This window comes from Crinia signifera, chromosome 12 (assembly GCF_055691185.1).
Source record: "Crinia signifera chromosome 12, ASM5569118v1, whole genome shotgun sequence".
Lineage (NCBI taxonomy): Eukaryota > Metazoa > Chordata > Amphibia > Anura > Myobatrachidae > Crinia > Crinia signifera.
In genome coordinates, this window is record NC_139228.1 from 85,778,566 (window position 1) to 85,794,465 (window position 15,900).

Below are 15,900 nucleotides of genomic sequence, written 5' to 3' on the forward strand. Positions count from 1 at the left end.
CCGCCACACCCTAGTGGATGGTAGGGAATTAAATACCGCCTGGCGGCACATGTCGGTGAAGGGAAAAAAAAAGTGAAAAACCCCACGTTGACATTTGCCACGTCGACATAATGATTGTGTCGACCTTCCCCGTGTCGACATAATGAGCACGTCGACCTAATGCTTGTAGACCAAGTGACAGTATCCCATGACTACAATGTGGTATAATATGAAACAGGGGCACTACATTCGGTCAATAGGATTGTGCCATGTGGTGTAATTTCAATAGGGGGCAATTGTGTGACCACATCCCTAAAGGTGGCCATACACACGCAGATTTATCTGCAGATCCGTCTGGTTGGAACAAAAACCTGGTTATGGATGAGAGCATGATGACAGTTGACCATTTACTTGGAAATGATGGAAACCTGACAAACTGTCACTCATCCATAACCATGTTTTTGTTCCAACCAGCCAGATCTGCAGATAAATCTTACTAGTGTATGGGCACCTTAACTTGTGAGACCACTGTCCTTTATAAAGTATGGCAGGTAGGGCACAAAGTTGTAGTTTGTAGGGGGTGCCGAAGCTGTCACTGACCCGACTTTTTTTCATTTTTTAATGATATGATTTTCAACAAAATCAGTAAAGGGTTTTTTTTTTAGTTTTTTCTTTTAAAAGTGTGCTTTATTAAAAATCTTTTATTTTAGGGATAGAATCACAGGGTCTCTAATGTATTTCATAAAAAAATTTATGGAAGCGCTACATAATGTTGGTGTATTAATATGTTACTGCAAACCGATATAACGGATAAAGCTGCAAGATATATCACACAGCGTTTTTATTAAAGTATTAAATTATTCACAACAGAATATTCTGCCCTGGAAACGGTATACAGCATCTCGTCTCAATGGCTCATACGGGGCCTATTACCGATAACTGCATTATAAATCAAGGTCGGAACATATGAGAGTATTTACAAAATGATGGTATTTAGCAATCCTCTCCTTAATGTTTTAATTGCTGGGAACAGATGAAAGTCGTCCTCTGCACTCTGATGGCAACGGTATAATTACAATATAAAGCCTTCGCGGGCTCAGCATTTGTCATCAGGGGGTGCGGGAGAAAGTAAGGTGGTGCTATGGCTTAATAACAGGCAAGCGCATGGACTGGGGAAATGCTAGACCCACCCATTCAAGGAAACATGAACCTATTTCCCTATAGTTCACACCTCCCATCTAAATAACCATTTACAGATATCCAGCAAAGGCAAGAAACGTTGGGGGTGAAAGGGAGAATCGTTCTTACAGGAATTGGAGCACTGATAGGTTTCAGCACATTACCCGATTTGTGCATGGCTTTGCTTCAGACAAGGGCCCTTATTCTGGTTCACTCGCAAAGGCAAATTCCTTCTCAAATGGACAAAACCATGTCCACTGCAGGTGGGGCAGATGTTACTTGTACAGAGAGAATTAGATTTGGGTGGGGTTTTACTTCAAGGTGAGATCTATATTGCAGTGTAAAAATAAAGCAGTCAGTATTTACCCTGCACAGAAACAAAATAACTCACCCAAATCTAACTCTCTCTGCACATGTTTTTGTCCATTCGAGAAGGAATTTGCCTTTTTGAGTGAGCCAGAATAAGGGCCAAGGTGCTTTGCTGCACTTGGTACCGGTCCAAATTGTAGTCCATGTGGATGGTCAAGTAGAAAACTATAATCTCTCTCTATCGTGGGTCAAGGATCTGAACACGTCGGCCTATATTTTGGATACCAATCCACAGCCCATATGACCTCCCATTTAAAACTTGAGTTTTTACTCACTTGTCATTGCCTACTTTAAAAGCCAATAAATCGCGTGGTACTTTTCCTTTTAACTAAATATTAAGCCCTTTCCATAAATATATACTTCTACAGGCTTTTAAATAGTTTAGTGTCTGCATTTGATGGTTTTGTAGATTAGGTAGGACTCTTCGGGGAACGTCTCTTTGAACAGAGACCAAGAGCTTCATTTCTATTCTGTATGTGACGTTGAGAAGACCATTCGATTGTCCTTACCCATTCCAGTTTCCTTGCCATTGATTGGCTGTATAAACGATTTTGCCAATGCCGTTAACAGACGGTGGCTGCAGTGACACCTGTGGGTGTGTAGTTCAGCAATATGGCTCATTGCAGGCCATCGTCGATGAACAAAGATGTGGTGTGTGAAGTAGCTACGAAGACCTGAATCACACGGTTGCACCCATGATTAAAATACATGGGTCCTTAAGAATTAAGGGTAGACTTGTTTTCTCCATGTAGGGGCTCAGTCATTTATTTATGAAACATGAGTTTACTCTGAAATATAGACGTATTAAAGGAGAAATTATTCACTTATACCCTTCTGTCCTTTTCAGCAGATGTGAATCAAGAAAGCGAAACTTTCAGTTACCAGAGTGAGGTAATGAGCAGTGATCTATCGGAGAACCGGAGATTGGTTCTACACTACTGGGTATAGAATACAGACAATGGTGCGGATGCACGGAACACTGACCTCTCATTCTACCGGAGCAGTGAAACACAACTGGCACATAAAATCGCAACGTCTTGGGGATTAAGTCACTTCGCTTGCAGTTTAACCCCAAGTGACCGGTGATGGTTTATGTTTTGGAACATTTGCAGATATTCTCAGCCTGAGGGGCAAAAGGTCTTTTATTCCCAACTACTTAAAATCCCATCAAATGGATGACTTCTGCAATGTACTTTCACTTTGAGCTGGGACAGTTTTTAGCCCACAAACTCAGTGGGTGGTCTTGACACACCGCTTAAGGATGGGTCCATATAACTGCATTCTCCATTGGGTCTTTAGGGGCAGATTTATTAAGCCTGATGAAATGACCGGTGAGAACGCACGAGCCAATCAGCTCCTAACTGTCAACATACAGGCTGGGTTTGAAAACAAATTACAGTTGTGAGCCGATTGGCTGTTGAGTTGACACTGGCCTCTTTAGCACTTCACCAGGCTTAATAAAATCTTCCCCTTAAGGCCCTGTCCAACACTCATGGGCCCCAAAAACACTTGGCGATTTTGAGCTGAAAGCAGCTCACTTTTGTAGGCATCGTCCTATACAGAGAGCAAAGACAGCAGAGGTGAAGTACATGATACACAACTGCTTTAAACTGACAACAGTGCACAGACTAATAGTCAGGGGTTCTGTGCGTACCCTCCAGACCATAGTGCTCTGCAGTACGTCACTCCCTAAGGAAAGGGAGCACGGGAGGGACTAACATGAAGGCAATCTGCCCTTTGGAATATTAACTTTCGGTACTCTTTACCTAGAAGGGCGCCAGCGATTGAAATCGCGGTCATCGGGGGTAAAAATCGCGGTCATCGCGGGTAAATCGGGATGGCCGCGATGCCCGCGATTTTCCCATAGGGAACAATGTTAAAAAGGCTGATTGACCGCGATTTGACTGTTAAATGCCTCAATGGACCCGATTTGGCCATAGAAATCAATGTTAAATGGGCCACAGAGCCCATTAACCCTTAAATGTCCCCCCCAATTTTTAACGCCACCCCACGATCCACGCGAACCCGAAGCGTGGCGAGCGCAGCGAGCCCGCGAGGGGCGGCGGTACGCGTCCTCCGACCTTTTCATGCCCTACTATCCACTAGGGCGTGGAGTGAGAATATAATAGTGTGGCGAGCGCAGCGAGCCACCGAGCCCGAAGCGTGGCGAGCCCCGCGAGGGGACGCGGATACCTTCACAGTTATACGCGTCCCCTCGCGGGCTTCACAGGTGTCCGTGGCGACGCCGACACCTGTGAAGCCCGCGAGGGGACGCGTCTACCTGTGAAGGTATCCGCTGCGCTCGCCACGCTTCGGGCTCGGTGGCTCGCCACACTATTATATTCTCACTCCACGCCCTAGTGGATAGTAGGGCATGAAAAGGTCGGAGGACGCGTACCGCCGCCCCTCGCGGGCTCGCTGCGCTCGCCACGCTTCGGGTTCGCGTGGATCGTGGGGTGGCGTTAAAAATTGGGGGGGACATTTAAGGGTTAATGGGCTCTGTGGCCCATTTAACATTGATTTCTATGGCCAAATCGGGTCCATTGAGCCATTTAACAGTAAAATCGGGTCCATCGCGCCTTTTAACATTGATTCCTATGGGAAATCGGGAGCATCGCGTCGCGGGCATCGCGGGTACATTTATGGCCGGCCGCGACGCGACCGACACGATTTCCATGTTTAACATGGGTTTCAATGGGAAATCGCGGGCATCGCGTCGGTCGCGTCGCGGCCAGACATAAATGTACCCGCGATGCCCGCGACGGGCGCCCTTCTAGGTAAAGAGTACCTAACTTTCTGCTGGATCAACACAAAAACTGCCAGCTGTTTATCAGAACATATTTAGCCTGGACATACTGAAGAGCATGTGTGCATTATCTAGCCAGCAGTAGCGTGTTTGCCTCCTTAGGGGTGAATGGATTTTAAAAACGCTTTTCAGCAGAACCAAGAGTGCGCTCGTCTGCTCGCCTCTGTGCTGCGTTTTGCGCCTCTGTGCTCGTCTGTAGCAGTGAAGAAGGAAAGTACCACTGCAGCTATTTCAGAGGAAACCTCAGCATCAGAGCAGCCTCCTTCAGCCTTCCTCTTGGATAACGCCAGACCGTTGATGCGAAAATGATAATAAGAGTTGACCTCTGCTGTCAGGAAGCAACGAAGCTAAATCTAACGCCTGGTATTTGCATCATCTCTTCCAAATGACACTTGAGCACCGACTATCAGTGTAAACGATGTATCCAGATTCCCAATGCAATCTGGGTGTTCAACGCAAAATAGGAATCTTGTGATACCGAGACACGACCAATACGGCACATTGCAGGATGCAGCCGCCTGAGGAGTTAAACCGTTTTGTATCAGGCGCCTTAAGTAATGGCCACAACTCACTGAGCGCTCAGTAACCACAGGAGACATTTAGTAGCGTAGACACTAGATGGCAGAAGCTACTTTATGAAAGCAAACATTTTAAATCCAGATGTGACCTATGCCTCTTCCTCCACTGAGCCCCTCAACTGAATTGCAGTGATAAGTGCCCATCATTTTGGGTGGTACAGGTGGAGCTGGGCTCATCTTTGCAGGGGCTGTGACGAAGGAGCTCCCCGCCCCATTCTGAGGGTTCCTCCAACCTCCCCGCACGTCTCCCTGAAGTGGACGGGCAGGGTCCTGGCGCCCAGCCGCCGAGAGGCAGGGACGCGCGTGAGACGTATGCGCATCCCAGTTTAATGGCATCCCTGTCCGCCGGCGCTCGCCAGAGGGGGTGTTCTGGCTGGCGCCGAGCAAGGAGAAGGGGCGCTACATCTGTACATAGAATAATTAAACCCCCAGTACCAGGTCTACAGGCACAATGTTAATATCTGTAATAATGACAGAAGGCCATCATTAGGGTTAGGCAGAAAGGATAGTCAGTATTACAGGATGATATAGTGACAGTCTGGGCAATGTTTTCCCACTAGACTAGAGCTGGGTATACCCCGACAGGAGCCAATAACCAGGCAAAGAAACTCAGTGCCGCAGTGGCAGTACAGACTGCGCGCTGCCAAGATGGCGCAGCAACTAGACGACTCTACTGAAGAAGCGGGCGGACTTGGAGGCGGGGCCTGGGGCATCACGTGGGGAAGAGTGTTATACACAAGGGCCTGACGCACTGCACTACGCCAGGTCCTTGTACACTACAGTACTGTAATACACATAGCCGGGTGTGCATATAGATTCATATAGTGTACATGCACGGCTGTGTCTCGGCAGCGTGACTGTCAATGACCTTCAGGAATTTAGTTTTTACCCCTGTTCCAGAGCAATATTATCTTATACATTCTGAACGATAAGCAATACATATATGAACCCACAGGCCTATCACTGCTAATATAATAGGTTGTATGGCTTTTCTAACACAAAGCACACTCAGAGTAACCAACAATCGCACAGGCCGACACAAAGAGCAGCCAGAAAGACAACACCAACAAGACGTATCAAGGTCAAACACAAAGGAGGCTCAGTATGTACAAAGTGTCACTTGGATCATGTGAAATGAACACAGAGTTACAGGAATCCTCAGGCTGAGAAAGTACATAATACGGTCATTCCACGCGGAGACGCCACATGTTCAGCTGCAACGGTTTCACAGATCATCCCAAGGATGCAATACTACACAACATTCACTTATCATTTATTATATAGGCCAGTGGTTCCAAAGCTGGCTCCTGCAGAGCACTTGTGGGGGTGCCCGGGGATGGTGGTCAACCACCTGTGGCTTCAAATTTTTAAATATGTGCACAAACAGAAGCAAAACCTGTCCCTCGCCACATAAGTAAACATGGGTTCAGTATGATTTCCCGATGGTCAAAATACAAACAAGCATTGGCAGACAGTCAGAATGACGTCATGTTCAAAATGCCGAAATTCATTATGCCCACATGGTCAAGATGCCAACACTGTCAATATGTCACCATATAACTGGGGACACGATATCTAACGGGCACTACCGGGGAAACACAGCAATCCATTGACCGTCTGCATCATTAGATTAACGCTCCTGGTTGCGGATAATACCTTTTACACTAGACAAGCCGGGTCGCACCCAGGATATTGTACCCAGGTGCGACACGGCTTGCTGACCCTTTCCCACTAGTCACCCGACCCAACATAAAGCCGGAAGGGTGACGTCATTGGGAGACGGGGCAGCACTTTATCATTGGAGTGAATGCAACCCGGTTTACCCGTTTCCACTGAACCTGGGAGCATCCCGGGTCCAACCCAGGTTGAAGTCCCAGGTCAGTCGACCTGGGATTTTGCCTTGGGACGTGTTTCCATTAGCAAAAAATACTGGATCAATGCGTGTGCCCGCACAAAATACCGGGTTATTTTTGCTAGTGTAGAAGTTTTACCTTCAAAAACAATGCAAAAATAGAATATACAAATGCCACATAAATAAAATAAGTTACACAGATTGCATTGTAGATTATACACGACGAAACATGCAGCATTACTACCCATAATACAGCATTAAGGTGGTTTATTATCACCAGAACTATAATAAAAGGGCCCTTATTCTAGTTGATTCGGACGGATGCGTATTTCAGAGAGGAACAGAGTGTTCTTAGCCCCGCCTACCGCACGGATCGCTCACACCGTCCGAATGCGGTAATACGCCGACCGAACAGACCGCGAGTGGATGTTTCATGTGAACACCTCCATCTGTGGGAACCTCCCCCATCCTCCGATGGTTGCCGACCACTCGGGCATTTCTCTGTATGAAAGCAGGGATATGGGCGGGCAGCTTGCATCCGGCTTTGTCATATGTCCGCCCCCCACACGCGCATCACGGCCGGATTACCATACGTACGCCCAGCCTTTCATGGGAACGCCCATGAAACGCGGGGCGTACGCATATGGTAATGAGCCCAAACAGCCCTTCACGCCCCTCTCCACCCCCTGCTAGGATGGTTCCGTACGATCGTTTTCTGCACGGAGTTCACGCCATGTCTGGATGCGCGAGGCATTCGCACATGCGCAGAAACGCCTCTGCACATGTGCAAACACCAAACATCGTCCTTCCGACCGCACACAGAGCCGTCCGACTCAATCAGAATAAGGGCCAATGAGTGAAAATACAGAACCAGGATTATCACAACACCCAGTCCAGTCATTAATAAGAGATTGCATTTCGATAATCATTTCTGAAACTTCATTCTAAACCCAGCGCAGGCAGTCCCCTCCAGAGCCAACACAGGCAGCGTCAGTAAGCCGGTCACGTCAGCAGTGTATGTACACACACACACACACACAACCTTGGGGAACAGACAGTGCTGCAGCCAATCTCTATTCCCTCCGACGTGTTATAGAATATTCTGTACATGTAACCATCTCCGAGGACGTGGACGCCTCCAGCAGAGTAACAATCACCAACTTAGAGGACACGCTATACGCGAAACTGAATACAGAAGCGAATTACTGAGTGACATTGGCATATCAAGCAGCCAAAAGCAATAGCATTATTTATCACCAGTTATTTATATAGCGCACACATATTCTGCAGTGCAGTACAGAGACTATTTGAACATTTACATCAGTCCCTGCCCCAGTGGAACTTACAATCTATATTACCTACCACATGTACACACACACACGGTTATTTTTTTGTTAGGAGCCAATTAGCCTACCAGTATATTTTCGGAGTGTGGGAGGAAACCGGAGTACCCAGAGGAAACACATGCAATCACGGGGAGAATATACAAACTCCACACAGTTAGGGCCATGGTGACACCTGCACACCTTCTACCCGCAGCCCACATCCTGAAGAAATGGCCGGTTGGGCCATGAAACGTTGATGATCTTTGGAGCATTTGTGATGTATTCCTTTTACTAAAGATTTATACCTTTACTGGAGAGTGCCGACTCTGATTTTTTGCTCACGCAGAACATCTCCCCTGTATATTGACTTTGTCAGTAAGGCACCCCCACAGCTGATACCCTTCCTCCAGAGTGCCAAAGCTCTTTGCATATATATATATATATATATATATATATACACATGGTGGGGATAGAACCCATGACCTCCGTGCTGTGAGGCAGTAATGCTAACCATTACACCATCCGTACTGCCCCGTATATATAACACATGGTGGGGATAGAACCCATGATCTCAGTGCTGTGAGGCAGTAATGTAACCATTACACCGTCCGTACTGCTCCATATATATATAACACATGGTGGGGATAGAACCCATGACCTCAGTGCTGTGAGGCAGTAATGTAATCATTACACCATCCGTACTGCCCCGTATATATATAACACATGGTGGGGATAGAACCCATGACCTCAGTGCTGTGAGGCAGTAATGCTATAACCATTACACCATCCGTACTGCCCTGTATATATAACACATGGTGGGGATAGAACCCATGACCTCAGCGCTGTGAGGCAGTAATGTAACCATTACACCATCCGTACTGCCCCGTATATATAACACATGGTGGGGATAGAACCCATGACCTCAGTGCTGTGAGGCAGTAATGTAACCATTACACCATCCGTACTGCCCCGTATATATAACACATGGTGGGGATAGAACCCATGACCTCAGTGCTGTGAGGCAGTAATGTAACCATTACACCATCCGTACTGCCCCGTATATATAACACATGATGGGGATAGAACCCATGACCTCAGTGCTGTGAGGCAGTAATGTAACCATTACACCATCCGTACTGCCCCGTATATATAACACATGGTGGGGATAGAACCCATGACCTCAGCGCTGTGAGGCAGTAATGTAACCATTACACCGTCCGTACTGCCCCGTATATATAACACATGGTGGGGATAAAAGGGATGTGAGGCAGTAATGTGACTATTACACCATCCGTACTGCCCTGTATATATAACACATGGTGGGGATAGAACCCATGACCTCAGCGCTGTGAGGCAGTAATGTAACCATTACACCATCCGTACTGCCCCGTATATATAACACATGGTGGGGATAGAACCCATGACCTCAGCGCTGTGAGGCAGTAATGTAACCATTACACCATCCGTACTGCCCCGTATATATAACACATGGTGGGGATAGAACCCATGACCTCAGCGCTGTGAGGCAGTAATGTAACCATTACACCATCCGTACTGCCCCGTATATATAACACATGGTGGGGATAGAACCCATGACCTCAGCGCTGTGAGGCAGTAATGTAACCATTACACCATCCGTACTGCCCCGTATATATAACACATGGTGGGGATAGAACCCATGACCTCAGCGCTGTGAGGCAGTAATGTAACCATTACACCATCCGTACTGCCCCGTATATATAACACATGGTGGGGATAGAACCCATTGCCTCAGTGCTGTGAGGCAGTAATGTAACTATTACACCGTCCGTACTGCCCCCTATATATAACACATGGTGGGGATAGAACCCATGACCTCAGTGCTGTGAGGCAGTAATGTAACCATTACACCATCCGTACTGCCCCGTATATATAACACATGGTGGGGATAGAACCCATGACCTCAGTGCTGTGAGGCAGTAATACTAACCATTACACCATCCGTACTGCCCCGTATATATAACACATGATGGGGATAGAACCCATGACCTCAGTGCTTTGAGGCAGTAATGTAACCATTACACCATCCGTACTGCCCTGTATATATAACACATGGTGGGGATAGAACCCATGACCTCAGTGCTGTAAGGCAGTAATGCTAACCGTTACACCATCCGTACTGCCTGTATATATATAACACATGGTGGGGATAGAACCCATGACCTCAGCGCTGTGAGGCAGTAATGTAACCATTACACCATCCGTACTGCCCCGTATATATAACACATGGTGGGGATAGAACCCATGACCTCAGTGCTGTGAGGCAGTAATACTAACCATTACACCATCCGTACTGCCCCGTATATATAACACATGATGGGGATAGAACCCATGACCTCAGTGCTGTGAGGCAGTAATGTAACCATTACACCATCCGTACTGCCCCATATATATAACACATGGTGGGGATAGAACCCATGACCTCAGCGCTGTGAGGCAGTAATATAACATTACACCATCCGTACTGCCCCGTATATATGACACATGGTGGGGATAGAACCCATGACCTCAGCGCTGTGAGGCAGTAATGTAACCATTACACCATCCGTACTGCCCCGTATATATAACACATGGTGGGGATAGAACCCATGACCTCAGCGCTGTGAGGCAGTAATGTAACCATTACACCATCCGTACTGCCCCGTATATATAACACATGGTGGGGATAGAACCCATGACCTCAGTGCTGTGAGGCAGTAATGCTAACCATTACACCATCCGTACTGCCCCGTATATATAACACATGGTGGGGATAGAACCCATGACCTCAGTGCTGTGAGGCAGTAATGTAACCATTACACCATCCGTACTGCCCCGTATATATAACACATGGTGGGGATAGAACCCATGACCTCAGTGCTGTGAGGCAGTAATGCTATAACCATTACACCGTCCGTACTGCCCCGTATATATAACACATGGTGGGGATAGAACCCATGACCTCAGTGCTGTGAGGCAGTAATGTAACCATTACACCGTCCGTACTGCCCCGTATATATAACACATGATGGGGATAGAACCCATGACCTCAGCGCTGTGAGGCAGTAATGCTATAACCATTACACCGTCCGTACTGCCCCGTATATATAACACATGATGGGGATAGAACCCATGACCTCAGTGCTGTGAGGCAGTAATGTAACCATTACACTGTCCGTGCTGCACAATAGCACAACATTTTAAAAAATAAAGTACAGCTTTTAAATTGGGATCGAAACCTTTATTTGCCATACAAGACAGATGTGTATCATCATGGGTAACCTATAAAAAAAAAACCCAGACCGGTTTTTAATTCTAATCCCATGATTCATGCTTACGCTACAGGTGTACATTTGATTGAGAGTAATAACAGTGTTACATAATTCTATTTAATGTGCACATGAACAGTTCATACTAGTTACAGCGAGAGTAGGTTACGCCAGGAGACAATCTCAGGATTTCTAATCCCGGTTTCCCCAATCAGCGCCTAATCTCTTGCTCTGCACTGAACGATTTTTTTTCTAACCTGTGCAGGAAACAGCAAGAGACACAAATCATCCGGCACACAATAAATACACCATTTCTCTTTCCGCTTTAATAGGTCATAAGGGGACCCCAATTAACTAGTTGTAGCTTTGCAAATTTTTAATCCTCGCTCTTCTATCCACAACACTGGACATGAGCCACAACTGACAATTTTAAGAGAACCCTCTAACACAGGGGTTCCCAAACTCGGTCCTCAGGACCCCACATAGTTCACGTTTTCCATGTCACTCGACAGGTGCACAGGTGCATTCATTACTCATTTTAAAAGATCCACAGGTGAAGCGAATAACTTCACTTTTGATTCTGTGAGGAGACCTGCAAGAACCGAGTTTGAGAATCTGTGCTCTAAAAAGTCTGACGCACAACTCCGAAAAGGTTAGGTTATACATATAACAGATCACTTATTACAAAGCAAACAATTATTAGTAAATAAGTAAAACGATATCAAAGCATTGACTGAAAGGTTGCAATGTTAACCAGCATCACTTACATATTTTATATGATATTTTTTTGAGTCGCCAGGACATATTTTTAAAGGGACAGATGCGCAATTGCATCTGGTTACAGAGATTCTCCAGGTAATGAAGGAAAAAGTGGCAGAACAGGTAATAAAGGCTTGCTCACCTGCTCCTCCTCCTCGCTCTGCAGACTGGCTGCATCACATTCACACACCAGGAACCAGCTACAGTAGCTTACAGCCGGACCCCTCCCCATCCACTAACCCCCCTCCTTCCAGCACTACCAGACCTCTATGGAAGCTGCCAACAGATATGACAAGGGAGGTGGGGGGTTACCACGGCAACAACAGACCCTAATCTCTCCCCCCACCCCTTCCAGACTGATAGGCAGCCTGCCAGATCCCTCTCTTTCAACTATCCCACAGCTGTGTCAGAGCGCACACTCAACCTCTGTCAGCACCTCAGAATAAGGACACAGCTCGTTGGTTTCTGACCTATTGTCATTTCTTACTATTATTATTATGAAAGCGATTCATCTCGAAGAGGTTTGAACAGGTCACTGTGTTACAAGCAGACACTACAAGGCACCGACCACTACAGGGTCTGCCCAACACAAGGTCATTGCAGCTGAACGGGCATGCCATAGCTGCTGCGGAACCTCCCAGACAGAATAGCACAGCTGTCATCTGAGGGATGATGAAGCCTGCATGAAATATTTAGAACAGAGTCACGCCAAGATGTTCTGCAGCAGCCTAGATTTTACTGCAATGGATCTATGCAGAGAGAAAAAAAATATCAAAATGATGGGCAATGGCTGTGTTCTAAAATAATCATAAACACAGGGGAAAAAGACATCTATAGAAGCTCAGATTGCTGAGCGATTCCTCGTGTCTACTATATAGCTGTTATACAGGATAAGAAATCCCATCAATTAACAGCAATGCTGTGCATGATCAGGAAGGATTATTGTTGTTATTATTATTATTATAGTAGTGGGTTACATTGTAACAATTCCCAGGCTGCTGCTGCTGCAGTGTCTGACTCTGGCTGAACCAATCAGGCTGGTTGCACAGAGATCATGCTCATAGCCCTGGGCCAGGGAAGGGTTTTAGCAAATGAAGTTTATCACTTACACAGAAACCTGATTATCTTGTCTGTGCCCATGGAAAGCGAGGCCAGATAAAATATCACAGCAAATGGCATTACTGAATTACCTACACAGCCGGGCAGCTCTTCATGGACAATTCAGAAGCATTGTTCTAGATTGCCAAGAGATTGTCAGCTCTTGGTGCAGAGGTGAGGGGGGGGAAGCCCTATGCCCCAGACAGGCTGTGCAGATTCTGTGTGGAGGCTGTTTTTGGCTGATACAGATCTGTGAATATAATTCTAATGAACCTCTGGCATTAACAAGCCAGGATAACAAGGCATTGGGTTCCCCTATTCTCATTGACATGCAGGGACTGAATCTGCAGCAATAGCACTGACACTGGCTAATCCAGGCACATGTCCCAGCCTTGCAGAGGAGGCACTGAGGGCAATCAGGTGCAGTAGGCACAGTATATACAATGTGCATTGCCAGCAAGTAAGCTTTGTACACCGCCACAGAACATGAGGGCGCTACTACATATGAATATCACATGTTAATGACCTACTACCACAAAAGCACTGATCCTCCTGCAGGATAATGGAACAATGCTGCAGGCAGAGGACCTATGGTGATACATTGTTTCCTGCGGATCAAGGAGGCTGGAACAAGCGCAGCCCCCCATTGTTCATGCCTGGTCAGCATTCAGCACCCCCCATAGGCTCCCCGTGCACCCCTGGTAGAGAATATCCCGGCAGCAGCAGCAGGGCTGTCACACCCATAACCTGAGCGACTGCATTATGCACTCCCCGTGTGTACAGGCGCATAGGGCTCAGCGTGCTCCATTCACTGCGTCGTGTTGCTTACCTTACACAATCCCATGCTTGCTATGCATTACGCCCGCACAATGGATCTACAGAAACTCTTCCTGCCCCAGCCGCTGGAGGTTGCAGATTGCAGGTGACATCATCCCCCTTTGCCGTGATACAATGTAGCTCTCTCTCTCTTTGTCAGTGCGCAGTGGCAGTTGATAACGCGCAGGGGGTTTCGGGAGTTGTAGTCTTTCTGGGCACAGGTCAGCTTGTGCAGTAATGATTGGCGGACTACGTTCCCCACAGTGCAATCACGGGATCTCAGCTGCTCTTATCTAGAGAAGGACTCGGCTTTACAAGGGTGCCGCCTATCGGTCATGTCGTGAATGACACTGTGTGAATCACATAGAAAACAAAAAATATATAGGTGAGGGTATTGGTCATTGGGTCGACCCAATTTTAGGTCGACCACTGAATATCGAAAGGCCCTAGTACCTTCGACACCTGATTTAAGGCAACATGGCTAAAGTTGACAGGGTTGGAAGGTCGACACAAGCATTCGATCGACAATGGGAAGGTTGACAATCAAAAGGTCAACATACAGTTTTCGTGATTTTTGTCGACATAGTTGATATTGACATTGTCTAAGTGTACCGCGACCCCTCGCATGGCTTACTGCTCTCTCCCATGCTGGATGGTAGGCATACCTCCCAAATTTTGTAGTTGGGAGGTCGGAAAAGGGGGCGCGGCCTCGAGAAAAGGGGTGTGGCCTCGCGGGGTGACGCAAACTCTGGCCACGCCCCCGTTTTTGCATGCGCACAGCGTCTATTCTTGGCAGGCTGGGAGGGTTACCAACTGTCCCCCCACCCAAAGCGGGACAATGGCGGCCCCGGGCGGGACGCGGGAACGTCCCCGAATATCGGGACGTTCCCACGGTAAGCGGGACAGTTGGGAGGTATGGGTAGGGCATGAAATACCACCTATCGGTGCATGTTTTCCAGGTCTCCTCACAGTATTGCTAGTGAAATAATTATCTCCATCTGTGGATCTTTTAAAATGTGTCAGTGAGTAATGATTACACCCGTGGACCAGCTGGGTTACCTGTGAACTGTTCGGGGTCCTGAGGACCACTGCTCTAGTGTGCGGCCAGCTTCATGTTTTCCAGGTCTCTTCACAAAATCACAAGTGAAATTATTAGCTCCACCTGTGTCCATGAGTAATGAGTGCACCTGTGTACCTGCTAGGCGACTAATACCGCTTTCACATTGCAAATGCCAGGTCGCACCGGGCATTTGCGCTAACTACGGCTCACAGTGACCCGGCTTATTGGCGGGTTTCTGCCGTCGTCCGGGTGCAGTGCGGAGCGGCTGTGCATCAGGTGGGGAGGAGGCAGCATTAAGGTGACGCTGCAGCCTCCTCCATAGAAGTGAACTTGACCCAGATTGGCTGTCCCGGGTTACCTGTTCACACCGCCCAGCAACCCCCAGGATGAATGTGGCATTGTAAGCTGCAGTGACTATGGTACAGTTATAGTATGATCCTAGTGTCAGTATAAGCTGATCACAGAGACCGTCCATGTCTGATTATCCAGCACTGCCCCTACACCTACACGTGTCCATGCTGCTTGATTTATGTTACAGCAGAGTAGGGAGAAGCCATTGCAGTTCCGGCACCATTATCACAGCGGCTTACTCCTGTCACTCACCTGAGGAATGTGTCAGGAATAACTTCTCTTACACACACGTCCGAACAAGCCCTTTGCTACCACACGTTCCAGTTCATATATAAGGGCCTTATTCAGGTGTGCTCGCTGTACTGCGTATATATATATATATATGCTAACTAGCGAGCAGGTAAACACTGCCCCACAGAACGCACACCCCCCACCCCCACC

General features: G+C 47.3%; 1 protein-coding gene across 3 annotated transcripts in view; it reads right to left on the reverse strand.

Moving 5' to 3' along the window:
• The window catches only part of DAAM1 (dishevelled associated activator of morphogenesis 1), a 149,259-nt gene extending 135,041 nt beyond the window's left edge, over nt 1-14,218 (reverse strand). Inside the window, exon 1 of one of the 3 annotated variants that reach the window (XM_083165967.1) lies at nt 14,062-14,218. The gene's annotated coding sequence lies outside the window, so the exon portion shown is untranslated. Of the gene's footprint in view, nt 1-12,142; nt 12,257-12,276; nt 12,363-14,061 lie in introns of those variants that run through there. The other 2 variants (XM_083165968.1, XM_083165969.1) reach the window with 2 other exon arrangements.
• Between the last annotated feature and the right edge of the window lie 1,682 nt (nt 14,219-15,900).